This window comes from Pristiophorus japonicus, chromosome 14, assembly GCF_044704955.1.
Source record: "Pristiophorus japonicus isolate sPriJap1 chromosome 14, sPriJap1.hap1, whole genome shotgun sequence".
Taxonomy (NCBI): domain Eukaryota; kingdom Metazoa; phylum Chordata; class Chondrichthyes; family Pristiophoridae; genus Pristiophorus; species Pristiophorus japonicus.
This window is the reverse complement of record NC_091990.1, coordinates 83791509-83809764: the sequence shown is the minus strand read 5'-3', so window position 1 is coordinate 83809764 and position 18256 is coordinate 83791509. Positions and strand designations below refer to the sequence as shown.

Sequence of the window (18256 nt, the reverse complement as noted above, 5' to 3'; positions counted from 1 at the left end):
GGAAATCATCCTCCACCGTATTGCTTCCAGTTTGGCTAGCCCAATCTATGTGCATATTAAAGTCACCCATTATAACTGCTGCACCTTTATTGCATGCACCCCTAATTTCCTGTTTGATGCCCTCCCCAACATCACTACTACTGTTTGGAGGTCTGTACACAACTCCCACTAACGTTTTTTGTCATGGTGCACATTGGTACCAACGATATCGGTAAAAAAAGGGATGAGGTCCTACGAGATGAATTTAAGGAGCTAGGAGCTAAATTAAAACAAAGGACCTCAAAAGTAGTAATCTCGGGATTGCTACCAGTGCCATGTGCTAGTCAGAGTAGGAATCGCAGGATAGCTCAGGTGAATACGTGGCTTGAGCAGTGGTGCACCAGGGAGGAATTCAAATTCCTGGGGCATTGGAACCGGTTCTGTGGGAGGTGATACCAGTACAAACCGGACGGTCTGCACCTGCGCAGGACCGGAACCAATGTCCTAGGGGGAGTGTTTGCTAGTGCTGTTGGGGAAGAGTTAAACGAATATGGCAGGGGGATGGGAACCAATGCAGGGAGATAGAGGGAAACAAAATGGAGACAGAAGCAAAAGACAGAAAGGAGATGAGTAAAAGTGGAGGGCAGAGAAACCCAAGGTAAAAAACAAAAAGGGCCACTGTACAGCAAAATTCTAAAGGGTCAAAGTGTAATAAAAAGGCAAGCCTGAAAGCTCGGTGCCTCAATGCGAGGAATATTCGGAACCCAGGAGAGGGCTCTGAGCTGGTTAGAGTGGGTGAGAGCTCAGATGAACAGGACCCCAAGAAACAATGCAAAAGTCAGGAGGCAACAGAGCAGAGTAGCACTGGGGTTAGTGTAAACCACAAGGTGATAGGAAGGGACAAGATGTATGAATATAAAGGGGCTGCAGGATGAGTCAAAACTAAAAATCATGGTTTAAAAGCTAGTATTAAAACACTCTACCTAAACGCACGCAGCATTCAAAATAAAGTAAATGAGTTGACGGCACAAATCATTTCAAATGGGTATGATTTGATGGCCATTACAGAAAAGTGGTTGCAGGGTTGCCAAGACTGGGAATTAAACATACAGGGGTATCTGACAATTTGGAAAGATAGACAAGAAGGGAAAGGAGGTGGGGTAGCTCTGTTAATAAAGGATGATATCAGGGCAGTTGTGAGAGACGATATTGGCTCTCATGAACAAAATGTTGAATCATTGTGGGTGGAGATTAGAGATAGTAAGGGGAAAAAGTCACTGGTGGGCGTAGTTTATAGGCCCCCAAATAATAACTTCACGGTGGGGCGGACAATAATCAAGGGAATAATGGAGGCGTGTGAAAAAGGAAGGGCAGTAACCATGGGGGATTTTAACCTGCGTATCGATTGGTCAAATCAAATCGCACGGGGTAGTCTTGAGGAGGAATTCATAGAATGCATACAGGATTGTTTCTTAGAACAGTATGTTACAGAACCTACAAGGGAGCAAGCTATGAGAGATCTGGTCCTGTGTAATGAGACAGGAATAATAAACGATCTCCTAGTAAAAGATCCTCTCGGAATGAGTGATCACAGTATGGTTGAATTTGTAATACAGATTGAGGGTGAGGAAGTAGTGTCTCAAACGAGCGTACTATGCTTAAACAAAGGGGACTACAGTGGGTTGAGGGCAGAGTTGGCTAAAGTAGACTGGGAACACAGACTCAACGGTGGCACAATTGAGGAACAGTGGAGGACTTTTAAGGAGCTCTTTCATAGTGCTCAACAAAAATATATTCCAGTGAAAAAGAAGGGCGGTAAGAGAAGGGATAACCAGCCATGGATAAACAAGGAAATAAAGGAAAGTATCAAATTAAAAACCAATGCATATAAGGTGGCCAAGGTTAGTGGAAAACTCGAAGATTGGGAAAATTTTAAACGCCAGCAAAGAATGACGAAGAAAGCAATAAAGAAAGGAAAGATAGATTACGAAAGTAAACTTGTGCAAAACATAAAAACAGATAGTAAAAGCTTTTACCGATATATAAAACATAAAAGAGTGACTAAAGTAAATGTTGGTCCCTTCGAAGATGAGAAGGGGGATTTAATAATGGGAAATGTGGAAATGGCTGAGACCTTAAACAATTATTTTGCTTCAGTCTTCACAGTGGAAGACACAAAAACCATGCCAAAAATTGCTGGTCACGGGAATGTGGGAAGGGAGGACCTTGAGACAATCACTATCACTGGCGGGGTAGTGCTGGACAGGCTAATGGGACTCAAGGTAGACAAATCCCCTGGTCCTGATGAAATGCATCCCAGGGTATTAAAAGAGATGGCGGAAGTTATAGCAGATGCATTTGTTATAATCTACCAAAATTCTCTGGACTCTGGGGAGGTACCAGCGGATTGGAAAGCAGCTAATGTAACGCCTCTGTTTAAAAAAGGGGGTAGACAAAAGGCAGGTGATTATAGGCTGGTTAGTTTAACATCTGTAGTGGGGAAAATGCTTGAAGCTATCATTAAGGAAGAAGTAGCGGGACATCTAGATAAGAATAGTACAATCAAGCAGACGCAACATGGATTCATGAAGGGGAAATCATGTTTAACTAATTTACTGGAATTCTTTGAGGATATAACGAGCATGGTGGATAGAGGTGTACCAATGGATGTGGTGTATTAGATTTCCAAAAGGCATTCGATAAGGTGCCTTACTGCAGAAGATAAAGGTACGTGGAGTCAGAAGAAATGTATTAGCATGGATCGAGAATTGGCTGGCTAACAGAAAGCAGAGAGTCGGGATAAATGGGTCCTTTTCAGGTTGAAAATCGGTGGTTAGTGGTGTGCCACAGGGATCGGTGCTGGGACCACAACTGTTTACAATATACATAGATGACCTGGAAGAGGGGACAGAGTGTAGTATAACAAAATTTGCAGATGACACAAAGATTAGTGGGAAAGCGGGTTGTGTCGAGGACACAGAGAGGCTGCAAAGAGATTTAGATAGGTTAAGCGAATGGGCTAAGGTTTGGCAAATGGAATACTATGTCGGAAAATGTGAGGTCATCCACCTTGGGAAAAAAACACAGTAAAAGGGAATATTATTTGAATGGGGAGAAATTATAACATGCTGCGGTGCAGAGGGACCTGGGGGTCCTTGTGCATGAATCCCAAAAAGTTAGTTTGCAGGTGCAGCAGTTAATCAGGAAGGCGAATGGAATATTGGCCTTCATTGCGAGAGGGATGGAGTACAAAAGCAGGGAGGTCCTGCTGCAACTGTACAGGATATTGGTGAGGCCGCACCTGGAGTACTGTGTGCAGTTTTGGTCACCTTACTTAAGGAAGGATATACTAGCTTTGGAGGGGGTACAGAGACGATTCACAAGTCTGATTCTGGAGATGAGAGGGTTAGATTGAGTAGACTGGGTCTTTACTCATTGGAGTTTAGAAGGATGAGGGGTGATCTTATAGAAACATTTAAAATAATGAAAAGGATAGACAAGATCGAGCCAGAGAGGTTGTTTCCACTGGTCAGGGAGACTAGAACTAGGGGGCACAGCCTCAAAATACGGGAGAGCCAATTTAAAACCGAGTTGAGAAGGAATTTCTTCTCCCAGAGGGTTGTGAATCTATGGAATTCTCTGCCCAAGGAAGCAGTTGAGGCTAGCTCATTGAATGTATTCAAATCACAGATAGATAGATTTTTAACCAATAAGGGAATTAAGGGTTATGGGGAGCGGGCGGGTAAGTGGAGCTGAGTCCACGGCCAGATCAGCCATGATCTTGTTGAATGGGGAGCAGGCTCGAGGGGCTAGATGGCCTACTCCTGTTCCTAATTTTTATGTTCTTATGTTCTTATGACATAGTCTACGTATTTACCGAGGTGTATGAAAGCATGGGTCTTACGCTAAACATTAGTAAGACAAAGATCCTCCACCAGCCTGTACTCGCTGCCCGACAGACATCAAAATCCACGGCGTGGCCCTGGACAACGTGGACCACTTCCCCTATCTCGGGAGCCTCCTATCAACAAGAGCAGGCATTGACAACGAGATCCAACACCACCTCCAGTGCGCCAGTGCAGCCTTCGGCTGCCTGAGGAAAAGAGTGTTTGAAGACCAGTCCCTCAAAACTGTCACCAAGCTCATGGTCTACAGGGCTGTCATAATACCCACTCTCCTATATGGCTCAGAGACGTGGACCATGTATAGTAGACACCTCAAGTCGCTGGAGAAATACCACCAGCGATGTCTCCGCAAGATCCTGCAAATCCGTTGGGAGGACAGACGCACAAACATTAGCGTCCTCGTCCAGGCCAACATCGCCAGCTTTGAAACACTGATCACACATGATCAGCTTTGCTGGGCAGGTCACATTGTTCGCATGGCAGACACGAGACTCCCAAAGCAAGCGCTCTACTCGGAACTCGTCCACGGCAAATGAGCCAAAGGCGGGCAGAGGAAACGTTACAAGGACATCCACAAAGCCTCCCTGATAAAGTGCGACATCCCCACCGACACCTGTGAGTTCTTGGCCATAGACCGCCCTAATTGGAGGAAGTGCATTCGGGAGGGTGCTGAGCTCCTCGAGTATCGTCGCCGAGAGCATGCAGAAATCAAGCGCAGGCAGCGGAAGGAGCGTGCGGCAAACCAGACTCCCTGCCCACCCTTTCCCTCAACGACTCTCTGTCCCACCTGTGACAGAGACTGTGGTTCTCGTATTGGACTGTGCAGCCAGCTAAGAACTCATGCTAAGAGTGGAAGCAAGTCTTCCTCGATTCCGAGGGATTGCCTATGATGATGATGTAGGAATACAGCTCAATATTGAAGTTACATTCTGCTGAAAGTGAGAGAGGTTTGAAATGAAAAGGGAAAAGGCAAAACTGCTTAAGTGAACAGAGATGGAAGCTGGTGTGTAGGAGGAGGATTTTGTAAACATATAAACACACAATCTGCGTTTTTCTCTAACGCATGACAGATCTGGCAGCAGGGCGGAATTATCACAATCAACTTTATACATTCATTGAATAGAGCCTGACCTATTTGTATATGTGACGTGAAAATATTATGGGGGTGATTTTAAGCAGCGTATTTTGCCACTAAATATCCTCCGAAGTGGAACGCTGGTTTAGCCCGTGGTTAGCACAAGATGGAATCTTGGTAAAGGAGTTGAAGCCTACACGCGGAGGCATGTTAACAGGCTGATTGCCACTGCCTGCAAGCACTCATTAAGGAGGCTGCACGGCAGTTTGGTGGCGAGTACTTGTCCTAACGCCCTCTCCTAACACCAACCAGCTGGTTGAGAGTGAACAGGGCGTTTATGTGGATTTCAAGCATCACTTAAAGGGATACTCACCATTTCATGTTCATTTGCTGATAGAGTAGTCATTGTGAGATTTTCTGGGACACTTTACCAACACTGGAGCAACATTTATTCTGGAAATTCTCTGAGGCGACCTTACCTGTAAAGAGTCAATGCTGTGCTGCTCCACCTTATTGGACACCTTATACGAGCCGACAGGAGAAAGAGAGTGCTTGGTCATAGGTATCTTGCTAGGGGTCCCCTTAGGTCTGGACAAGGAATGGGAGGAGGACACGAGGCCAGGCAGAGCAGCATCAGCTGCTGCAACAAAGAGGGACAGGAGGGTGAGGTGGAGTACTTCGCCCCTGTGGGTACAGAACATCCCTCCTCGTCTGGACTTCCTCCACCAGGACCTCCAGTGCCGAGTCCGAGAACTTGTGTGCCCTCTCCCTCGGTCCCTGTGCCATCCTGCAAGGTGCCGCTGTGTGCCAGCCAGCGCACCCCACACCTTCAGTGGCAGTGGGTGTGTGGAGCCCATATATACTGCTCCACAGAAACTGCGTGTCATCAGCACCTGAGTGCTAAACCTGCATGTCTCTCGTTAGCGCCTCTAGGCAAGTTCAAACTTTGGTAATCAGCATTTAGGACTAAAATTGTGTGCTAAATCCAAACTTTCAAACAGGCATATCTTATCAGCACAGCACTTATTTAAAGCCTGTTTTCACCTTTTGCCAAAACAACCTCCTATATTTTGGTACAACTATTTTGGTGTAAAACGATAAATCAAGAGCCCTCTTATTAAAGGGGCACTGGAACCGACAAATTAACCAATAACACGTTTTACATTATATAAATTAAAATTTGGTTGCCGGGGTGATGATGTACTCCAGTCCCTCCAGCGTCCACATCTCGCGGAAGGCCGCGAGCGTACCAGTGGACACCACATGCTCCATCTCCAGGGACACTCTGGGTTTTGGTACAATTTTTCGTTTCGCTTCTGCATAATAATCTGCTGCCTTTCATTTTGTAATGAAACGTACTTTCCTGTCCTAATTAAAGAACGGAACTTAAGGGGATTGCTTGCTAATGAACACTGTCACAAATATTGAATGTAATATATTCTTAAAATTGGACACCACACCATTGCACAAAACAAACAATGAAATATTTCTGCATCTGTTCCCTATTTTCCTTCACACAGTAATCCTCTTTAACTCTTAACCGGTCCTTTAATTGCTCTGCTCTTGTGACTGACGAACGAAGTCATAGGAGCTGATAATCCACACATTTTCTGCCTTGTCCCTCACAGTAGGGTCTCTGCACAGGGAGTTTGAAAGGTGTCAGATCCTCGAGCAAGAACACAAATTGCTGAAGTCCCTCAGTACTGGTGAGCACAACTTGATTAAAGCCATGCTGCATCCACTCCAGCTCACTCACTCCATTCTGCTTTTGCCTGGTGAATACACAGTGCAGCTTTAAAACTTCACATACTTCCACAATGGACCACCCGCAACAACAGTTTTTTGGACACTTCCACTGCGAACATTGCAAAGCAAAATTCGACAATGTAGAAATGTAAATCAGGCAATTCTGGTGGAATTTCAGGTGGAGGCGTGGGGAAAACAGGCAGAACCCAGATCCATTATGTTTCAGTCCCCTTTAAACTAAACGTTCCAGTTAATTCAGCAGGGTAAGGATTAATGACTGTAACTGTACAGAGTTCTTATTTATTCTGTAAGGGAAGCATTAATCTGTGTAACTGTACAGAATGCTTGTTTATTCAGTAAGGTAAGGATTAATCTGTGTAACTGTGCAGCGTTCTTGTTTATTCAGCAGGGTAAGAGTTAACAACTGTGGCCTAGAAATTGAATAGCGCTAAATAACGGGTGTGGCCATCGCAATGCAAGATATGCCCACGTCGGAACAAAAAGCGGAGGCAGCACGTCAACTTGGTGCTGCCTGCCAATTAAAATGATTGCAGTGCACAGCCTTGTGTTGAACACACTGCTGGCAGGCTGTGCACTCAGCCGGGGGCCAAAGTTTATGTTGTTCAAGCAAGGCTAGCTTTACTTATGTACAGTAGACACCTCAAGTCGCTGGAGAAATACCACCAACGATGTCTCCGCAAGATCCTGCAAATCTCCTGGGATGACAGATGCACCAACGTTAGCGTCCTCGACCAGGCCAACATCCCCAGCATTGAAGCACTGACTACACTTGATCGGCTCCGCTGGGCAGGCCACATTGTTCGCACGCCAGACACAAGACTCCCAAAGCAAGCGCTCTACTCGAAACTCCTTCACGGCAAACAAGCTAAAGGTGGGCAGAGGAAACGTTACAAGGACACACTAAAAGCCTCCCTGATAAACATAAGAACATAAGAAATAGGAGCAGGAGTAGGCCATATGGCCCCTCGAGCCTGCTCCGCCATTCAATAAGATCATGGCTGATCTGATCATGGACTCAGTTCCACTTCCCTGCCCACCCCCCATAATCCCATACCCCTTATCGTTTAAGAAACTGTCTATTTCTGTCTTAAATTTATTCAATATACCAGCTTCCACAGCTCTCTGTGGCAGCGAATTCCACAGATTTACAACCCTCAGAGAAGAAATTTCTCCTCATCTCAGTTTTAAATGGGCGGCCCCTTATTCTAAGATTATGCCCTCTAGTTCTAGTCTCCCCCATCAGTGTAAACATCCTCTCTGCATCCACCTTGTCAAGCCCCCTCATAATCTTATACATTTTGATAAGATCACCTCTCATTCTTCTGAATTCCAATGAGTAGAGGCCCAACGTACTCAACTTTTCCTCATAAGTCAACCCCCTCATCCCCGGAATCAAGCTAGTGAACTTTCACTGAACTGCCTTCAAAGCAAGTATGTCCTTTCGTAAATATGGAAACCAAAACTGCACGCAGTATTCCAGGTGTGGCCTCACCAAAACCATGTATAGCTGCAGCAAGACTTCCCTGCTTTTATACTCCATCCCTTTTGCAATAAAGGCCAAGATACCATTGGCCTTCCTGATCACTTGCTGTACCTGCATACTAACCTTTTGTATTTCATGCACAAGTACTCCCAGGTCCCGCTGTACTGTGGCACTTTGCAATCTTTCTCCATTTAAATAATAACTTGTTCTTTGATTTTTTTCTGCCAAAGTGCATGACCTCACACATAAACTCTCTGTGGGTAATGGATTGACACAGACTCTCTGTGGGTGAAGGATTGACACAAACTCTCTGTGGGTCATGGATTGACACAGACTCTCTCTGGGTGAAGGATTGACACAGACTCTCTGTGGGTGAAGGATTGACACAGACTCTCTGTGGGTGATGGATTGACACAAACTCTGTGGATGATGGATTGACACAAACTCTGTGGGTAATGGATTGACACAGACTCTGTGGGTAATGGATTGACAGATTCTGTGGGTGATGGATTGACACAGACTCTGTGGGTGATGGATTGACACAGACTCTGTGGGTAATGGTTTGACACAGACTCTGTGGCTAATGGATTGACACAGACTCTGCATGTGATGGATTGACACAGACTCTGTGGGTGATGGATGACACAGACTCTGTGGGTGAAGGATTGTCACAGACTCTATGGGTGAAGGATTGACACAGACTCTGTGGGTGAAGGATTAACACAGACTCTGTGGATGAAGGATTGACACAGACTCTGTGGGTGATGGATGACAGACTCTGTGGGTGATGGACTGACACAGACGCTCTGGGTGATGGATTGACACAGACTCTGTGGGTGAAGGATTGACACAGACTCTGTGGGTGAAGGATTGACACAGACTCTGTGGGTGATGGACTGACACAGACTGTCATGTATTCAACCAGCATTGTAACCCATGTATAATCTGACCGAAGTTGTACACTGTGAGAACAATGACCACTAGGTGGTGAACTTGTGGGAGACACTCCTAACCTGGACCTTCAGATATAAAAGGGGAAGCTCCACCCACTTCCATCACTTGAGTGCTATGGAATAAAGGACAGGTCACAGACTGACCTTCTCTCAAGCATGGGCCTCGTGTGCATTTATACTGTATAGTTAGGACCTATCAATGGCGACGGGAAACTAGAATTTAAACCACGCGAGCATGGCCACGAGCAGAACAGACGAGAGGTACTGTGTTAAGGAATGGTTGGGACAGAGATTCAACATTGTTAAAGCAGCACGCAGTTCTCCAGGCAGACAAGGGCAATCGGGCATGCCCCAACATGTAGTCGAACCCAGAGGGGGAGTTCGACAGAGACAATGGCAAGCTGAACGGCGATTCACGCCTTTGCAAGGGACAATGCGGCCAGTAATGGGGCCATCAACACCTGTTAATGGCGCACTTAAGGACAATAACAGGGGCAGTCAGGGACGATCGACTGGCAAGGGACGTTTTGTTTCAAACAGCAGCTCATGTTGGAGGCGTGGAGGCACACACTCAGCCGGAGTTTGCAGAGATGAGCAAAATACCTGCAGAAATTGCAGAAATGAACGCTGGGGGAAATCGCTGGAAGCTGAAGTTCAGCGAGTTCATGTGGAGCACGTATAAAGTTCATACACCAGGACGCCACCAATAATGATGAAAGTGCACCTCAATGGCATCCCAGTATCAACGGGGGCCAGCCAGTCCCTGATGGGTATCAAACAGTTTGAAAAGTTGTGGGCGTCTAAGGCCAGGAGGCCAAAATTATCGCTGATTGACACACAGCTACAGACATACACAAAGGAGATAATTCCAGTGCTAGGCAGCGCCACGGTAGTCGTGACCCACAAAGATTCTGAGAACAGGTTGCCACTCTGGGTTGTCCCGGGGGACGGTCCCGCACTACTGGGGAGGAGTTGGCTTGCTGTCATGAACTGGAAATGGGGCAATGTCAATGCAATTTCCTCTGTGGAGCGAGTATCATGCTCACAGGTCCTGGATAAATTTAACTCATTATTTCAACTCGGCATTGGCACTTTCATGGGGGCCAAGGCAGTGACTCACATAAACCCGACGCCAGGCCAGTACACCACAAGGCCAGAGCGGTGCTGTATGTGATGCGGGAAAAGATAGAAGGCAAATTGGACCGCCTGCTGAGGGAAGACATCATCTCGCCAGTCAAATTCAGTGACTGGGCGAGCCCGATTGTGCCGGTGCTCAAGGCAGATGGGTCGGTCAGAATATGTGGCGATTACAAGGCCACCGTCAATCGGGTGTCACTCCAAGACCAGTACCCGCTACCGAGAGCGGAGGACCTCTTTTCAATGCTAACCGGTGGCAAACTTTATTCAAAATTGGACCTGACCTCAGCTTACATGACCCAGGAGCTGGCGAGTGAGTCGAAGAAGCTGACCACTATCACGACACACAAGGTGTTGTTTGAGTACAACAGATGTCGGTTCGGGATTCGCTCGGCCGCCGCGATCTTCCAACGAAATATGGAAAGCCTCTTCAAGTCGATTCCAGGGACAGTGGTTTTTCAGAACGACATCCTCATCACAGGTTACGATACTGAAGAACACCTCCACAACCTGGAGGAGGTGCTACGCAGACTGAACCGGGTGGGCTGCGACTGAAAAAGGCAAAGTGCGTCTTCCTAGCTCCAGAGGTAGAATTCCTGGGGATGAGGGTAGCAGCAGATGGGATCAGCCCTACTGCGTCCAAGACGGAAGCGATCCAGAGAGCACCCAGACCCATAACACGACGGAGCTGTGTTCATTCCTGGGGCTCCTGAACTATTTTGGTAACTTTCTTCCCAAATTGAGCATGCTGCAAGAGCTGCTACACGTGCTCCTCGGCAAAGGTCGCGAATGGGTCTGGGGGGATAGCCAGGAAAGGGCTTTTAATAGAGCACGCAATTTGTTATGTTCCAACAATCTGATAACGCTTTATGACCCATGTAAGAAACTTGTGTTAACATGCGATGCGTCGTCCTATGGTGTCGGGTGTGTGTTGCAGCATGTCAATGCCAAGGGTCAGTTACAGCCGGTAGCTTATGCCTCCAGAAGTCTGTCCCAGGCAGAAAGGGGCTACGGGATGGTAGAAAAGGAGGCGCTCGCATGTGTATATGAGGTAAAGAAAATGCACCAGTACCTATTTGGCAGGAAATTTGAGCTGGAGACAGATCACAAACCCCTAACGTCCCTTTTGGCCGACAACAAGGCCATAAATGCAAACGCATCGGCCCGCATACAGAGGTGGGCACTCACGTTAGCCGCCTATGACTACACAATTCGGCACAGACCGGGCACCGAAAACTGCGCTGATGCACTCAGCAAGCTCCACTAGCCACCACTGAGGGGGCTACCGAACATGCTGCTGAGATGGTCATGGCTGTTGAAGCTTTTGGAAGCGAAGGCTCACCCGTGACAGCCCATCAGATTAAAGTCTGGACAAATGGAGACCCGCTATTGTCTTTAGTCAAGAAATGTGTCCTGAATGGGGACTGGGCAGCCACGTACAGGGCATGCCCTGAGGAATTTAAACCATTTCACAAGCGCAGGGATGAACTCTCGATTCAGGCCGATTGCCTACTGTGGGGAAACCGCCTAGTCATGCCCCAGATGGGCAGAGAGGTGTTCATCAGAGAACTCCACAATGGGCACTCGGGCATTGTCACGATGAAGGCAATTGCCAGGTCACACGTTTGGTGGCCAGGGATAGACGCAGATCTGGAACTTTGTGTTCGCAGGTGCAACACGTGTGCCCAGCTGGGCCATGCGCCCAGGGAAGCCCCCCTTAGCCCCTGGCCATGGCCCGCCAAGCCATGGTCACGCATCCATGTGGACTACGCAGGTCCTTTCATGGGAAAAATGTTTTTGGTTGTTGTAGTCCAAATGGATTGAGTGTGACATTTTAAATTCAAGCACATCCTCTGCCACGGTAGAAAGTGTATGGGCAATGTTCGCCGCCCACGGTCTACCGGACGTCTTGGTCAGCGACAATGGCCCATGCTTCACAAGCACTGAATTCCAGAACTTCATGGCAGGCAATGGAATTAACCATGTCAGAACGGCACCATTCAAGCCGGCCTCAAACGGCCAGGCAGAGCGAGCAGTGCAGATAATCAAACAGGGGATGCTCAGAATCCAAGGGGGTTCCCTACAAAGCTGTTTATCACGCCTCTTGTTGGCCTACAGATCCTGACCACACTCGCTGACAGGGGATCCACCCGCAGAGCTGCTAATGAAAAGGACGCTCAAAACCCAGTTATCCCTTATACACCCCACCATGAAAGAAATTGTCGAGAGCAGGCGCCAGTCACAATATGACTACCATGACAGGAATGCGAGGGCACGATGTATTGATGTAAATGACCCTGTTTTTGTCCTCAACTACGCTGCAGGGCCCAAATGGCTCGCAGGCACTGTGGTTGCCAAAGAGGGAAATAGGATTCTGGTAGTTAAACTTACCAATGGACAAATCTGCCGCAAACATGTGGATCAAACAAAAAGGAGGTTCAGCAACCTCATAGAAGAAGCAGAGGAAGAACATGATATAGAGTTCACTCCTCCACAGGTGACCGAACACAGGAACCAAAGGGAGGAGAGCCCAGTCACTGTGGGCAGTCCGGACAAGCCTGAGGCACCGCAAACAGCAGACATTCAAGCCAGCGCCCAACAACCGGAGCCCCAACTCAGGCGCTCTGCCAGAGAGACTCAACCTGTGATCCCAATAAGACTTTGGGGGGGGAGGTGATGTCATGTATTCAACCAGCATTGTAACTCATGTATAATCTGACCTAAGTTGTACACTGTGAGAACAATGACCACTAGGTGGTGAACTTGTGGGAGATACTCCTAACCTGGACCTTCTGATATAAAAGAGGAAGCTCCACCCACTTCCATCACTTGAGTGCTATGGAATAAAGGACAGGTCACAGACTGACCTTCTCTCAAGCATGGACCTCGTGTGCATTTATACTGTATAGTAAGGACGTATCACAAACGCTCTGCGTGTGATGGATTGACACAGACTCTATGGGTGAAGGATTGACACAGACTCTCTGTGGGTGATGGATTGACACAGATGCTCTGTGGGTGAAGGATTGACACAGACTCTCTGCGTGTGATGGATTGACACAGACTCTCTGTGGGTGAAGGATTGACACAGACTCTCTGTGTGTTATGGATTGACACAAACTCTCTGTGTGTTATGGATTGACACAGACTCTCTGTGTGTTATGGATTGACACAAACTCTCTGTGGGTGAAGGATTGACACAGACTCTCTGCGTGTGATGGATTGACACAGACTCACTGTGGGTGATGGATTGACACAGATGCTCTGTGGGTGAAGGATTGACACAGACTCTCTGCGTGTGATGGATTGACACAGACTCTATGGGTGAAGGATTGACACAGACTCTCTGTGTGTTATGGATTGACACAGACTCTCTGTGGGTGAAGGATTGACACAAACTCTCTGCGTGTGATGGATTGACACAGACTCTCTGTGGGTGAAGGATTGACACAAACTCTCTGTGGATGAAGGATTGACACAAACTCTCTGTGGGTGAAAGATTAACCCAGACGCTCAGTGGGTGAAGGATTCTCACAGTGGGGTCGAAATTCAGTTACGCCCCGTTTTGGGGCAGTAGCCAAGACGAGGCGGGACTTTGTGCACCCGACGTGGAAGTCCCACCCTGGCCGCGAAATTCCAGTTACTGCCCCTCACAGCGGAGTGCAATGTCGAGGGCTCCACTTCATTTTGGGGCGAGGACAGAGGCACTATGCGGGTGCATCATGGAGTACATGACCTCTTCACATCGTGCTGATACATTTCATCGCCCCTCCCCTTCCGTTAAAGGGGAGGGGGGCCTCTGCAGGCCCTTTGAAGGCCTCCACTGGGCCACCAGGGTTAAGGGGTGTCATGGACGCAGCACGACACTGGGACAGTCTGCCGGGCTGCACGATCACGGCCCGCGAAAGGAGCGGCGAATGATACAACCAGTAAGGGAAGGGGGGGGGGATAAAAGATGATGGCGTGCGCTGCAGCACACCTCCCCTTAAGGTTTGCCCCTCGATGGGTAACCAGCCCGGTTCATGGTCCATGAGGCTGGCTTGAACATGGCCCACAGCTGCCTCACGGGGCGCTGGTCAATTTCCGCCGCAGGGCAAAAAGGGGTGCAATGGGTCTGGGCACTACCAGTGGGGCACGATGCTAATGCAGTTGCACCTCCGCTAACTCATGCACAATTTTGCGGGAGCCGGTAGTGTCCAACCCCCCCTTGGGGCGATAGCAGTTCCGTGCCCCATTAGTGCACCCCCACCCCCTCCCCCCCCCCCCCCCCCGGGAGGCCCTAATAGGAGGCACAGAACAGGGAAAGTTCGGCCCCAGACACTTTGTGAATGGAGGATTGGTGACCAACGATGACCAATTTCTATCCTCTCTGTCTGCAAGATCCCTTAAGTACCCAAAATTGGCTGAACCGTGATGTCACAGAATAGATCCAAGTGTTTTCTAATGTAGTTTGTACACCGCGATGGTGACACCTTCCAATACACGCCGAAGTCTTGAGCTGAAACAGCACAATGCACTGCGGAGAATGCATCGAGCTCCTCCTCAACACTGACACCCCCACACTTCATTCACTTAAAGCTGAAAACCGGATGCTTTGACATATCCATTAAGAAATTTACAAATGTGACAGAAGAATTCTGAGGGAATCCAGGGGATAGGACAGGGAAGATGGTGTTGAGGTAAAAGATCAGCCATGATTTATTAAATGGCGGAGAAGGCTCAAAGGACTAAATGGCCTACTCCTGTTCCTGTTCCTATTTCTTATGTTCTGAGAATCTCTTCACTTGAAGTGCTGCCATTTAAAACCTGTCTCCTAAAAACTGACCTTCGCACTGCTCCTGGAGATGAACCCAGATAAGAATGGAATGGCGAGGGGTTGCCTTGATTTAAAGAGACCACAGTGCTCACTGAACATATGTCCAGCAGGGTTTCCCAGAGTAACCCGCATTCTCCCTGAGTTATTTCAACATTGAAATCAACACGAAATGACGACAATCACAACTTCTTCCAAACCAGGCTTTCACAACAACCATTTACATTTATAGAATTGCTTTAACAGAGGAAAGCATCCCAAGGCACTGTACAGCAGCATAATCAAACATTGACAAAGAAGCAAAATGACCAAAAGCTTGGTCAAAGAGGGAGGTTTTAAGAAGGGTCTTAAAGGAACGGTGTAGGGAATAAATGGCAGAGCTTTGGGCCTTGTTTAAATCCGGGATTTAAATCTGCTCCGAGCTTTATAAGAAATTACATTTAGAAGTTTGTTGAATAGAATGGATGCGTTTTATTCTTTCTGCTCACTCTGAGCCTAGGCTTGTCAGGGATTAAATTGATAATCGTTTACTTTTTAAACTCCAATGCCAATTCATTCTGTCATCGCAGTGGCGGAACTAAGTGACTGACAGCAACTGCCGGTTGAAGAATATTAAATGAATTGAAAGCACTCTTTTTGCACATTCCTCTGCCCCCAACATTTTTTTAAATGTTTTTCAATTTTCTTTTTGTACATTTAATATCAGTTTTTGCTGTGAATAAATCTGCTTCAATAGCTAACAGGGAAACCGTGGAAAGCTGGAGGATATCTGACTAACAGATTTCATAGCGAGGGTCTGTGACACCATGTCAGGACTATATCAAGTAAAATCTGTAAAGGGTAAGAGGTTCTTATGAATCGGTCTGATTGTGAGCCCTCTTCGAGATCAGAATGAACACAGGTACTGAGCAGTTGCAGGTGCTGAGGACTGGTGACCTGTACTGAAGTGGACTGGATGGGTGTCCCATGGGTGCCTCTGCTCACACGTGGATTATCTGAGCAGAGACGGAGGGAGGGAGAAAGAAATGGCAGTTTGAAGACATGCCAACCCACAGCAGCTCCTTGTGGGTGTTTACAAGGCCCCGGGAAAAACCTTTGACACAGGGGCTCCGAAAAAGCAGGAAGCACAAGGTATAAATTAGAAATGAAATGATCCTGACAGAGACTATCGGAATCCCTTTAAAGAAAGTCTTAACGCTGCTGATGAGACCCAGCCAAACCACAAAAAAGATACAACACCAGCGAAAACCAGAAACATTCGACTCCAGCTCCCACAGACTCTGCTGTACCGCCAGTGAGGTGCTGCCCCTCAGGTTTACACTTCTCTCTTTGTGACTGGAATTACCTGGCTCCTACACTTCTTACTGAAGAATATATGACAAGGAAGACATGAAGTAAATCAGTTTGTACTGATTGACCTGTACTGAAGTCCTGCTCTGCCAGCTAAATCGGGCTTACCGCCCCCGAGCCCAAGTGTAACGCAAAATCTCGCGCTCCACTTCCTCTCGGGGGCGAGACCGGGGCGCTCACCATCGCAAATTTTCCAGCGCTACACGGAGAGGCATGTAGCGCTGGTGGGAGCACAGGACCCTCCCCTTCCATTAAAGCAGAGTGCCGGGCAGCAACATCGCGGCATGGAGCTCGCGATGTGAAGTCGAGAAGGCCGCGACCAGCAAGTCGGCCATTTGAAACATTTTCAGCGCCGCACCTCCCCATTAATGTCCACCCCACAAGCGGACTAAAGCCCAATACACGCCCGGTGAAGCTGCCGTGGTTATCGCCCACCGCAGCCTCACGGGGCGCTATCGAATTTTCTCTCCGGGGCGCGGTGATGGCGGCGTCGTTGTTAGAGCAGCGGAGCGGGGCGCTACCGGTTACTGCCACCGCTAAACCCCCACAGAACTTCAGTACTGCTACGTCTGGGCGAAAAGTCATGACCTGAATATTTCCCCCACATTGTCTCATCAAACCAAACAACACAGATAATGTTGATGAATTTGTAATCTCCCTTGCTCAACAGGCTGATAAAGTCTCCCTCCTGCTGTTATCAGCAGTTCAGTGTGTATACAATACAGAATTTAAGGAGCCTCCGCTCAGTCTACAACTACAATCTCCTTATCTCTGCCTTCGAACCAGAAATGCAAATGCTAACTTTGGACTGCACGGAGTTGTAGCACAATCAGAGGAGCTGCTTGTAAGTGTTAGACTGTATTTGCCAAATAATTTCTGCAGTGGGATTCATCTTCAACAAGAAAGTGAAACCGTAAGCACCACAAGCACCTCAGTCAAAACCTGCCTCGGTGAGCAAGCATATCATTCAGTAAAGCAGACTGAGATACATCAGGGTGAGAATTAAAACAATAGCAAAATATGTAATCACTGTCATTTCGACTTACCTGTGTTCGAATTACTTCAGCACTCAGGAGCCTCAGTGAAATCTCAATTATTCCTGTCAGCTTCGATCTTTGTAAAACATTTACAATTTAGATGTGTTAGCAGGACCTACAAGTGCAGCGTGTTGAGCAAGAGCTAACGGTTCAATGCTCGTCCTCGTGAGAAAAGTCTGTGTCCTTTCCTCTCAGTCACAGGATTGAGCTGCTTTGTGCGCTGACAGCTCAGCTCATTCACATACTCAGAATCCAGCAGCTTGAGCAGTAGCCCTGCCTCCTGGCAGGAAGCTGTATGTCACGATTTCTAACTAATCTCACATGACTGCCTGAGAGGGAAAGAGTGCGAGCCGACTGTAGCTCAGATGTGCCGTGAAGGAGGAGAGGAGGATGCCTCCAGACCCATAAAAGCAGCGCACACTTCCAAAACCATGTGGCTCTGTCAGAACAATCATGGTTGTGTGTGTACGAGAGAGACAGAAGATCATTTAATTATAGGCTTCCTGTGGTCTTACAGTGCTGGCCTGGTCACTGTGCCATTATTAATTTCAGCCAGCGAACAAATCTGCCAACCACTTTTAAATGTCCTGGGGCTCACTGTGATCATGGAACTTTAACATTTAGGATGGAGTCCAGCGCGAACTGAGTTTGTAAATCAATAGGAGTTCCGACAGTGCAGCCAGGCCCATGATTTTGCTGCCCACTCTGAACTGCTGCCAAGGCAATATACTTTTGTCTGTGGCCCACGAAATGTGGC

At 47.7% G+C, this 18256-nt stretch overlaps 1 protein-coding gene across 2 annotated transcripts in view; it reads right to left on the bottom strand.

The window, feature by feature from the left end:
- LOC139279959 (tetraspanin-18-like) overlaps positions 1-17711 on the bottom strand; it is a 358844-nt gene extending 341133 nt beyond the window's left edge. For both annotated transcript variants that reach the window (XM_070899320.1, XM_070899321.1), the window contains exon 1: positions 17509-17711. The gene's annotated coding sequence lies outside the window, so the exon portion shown is untranslated. The remainder of the gene's footprint in view (positions 1-17508) is intronic.
- Between the last annotated feature and the right edge of the window lie 545 nt (positions 17712-18256).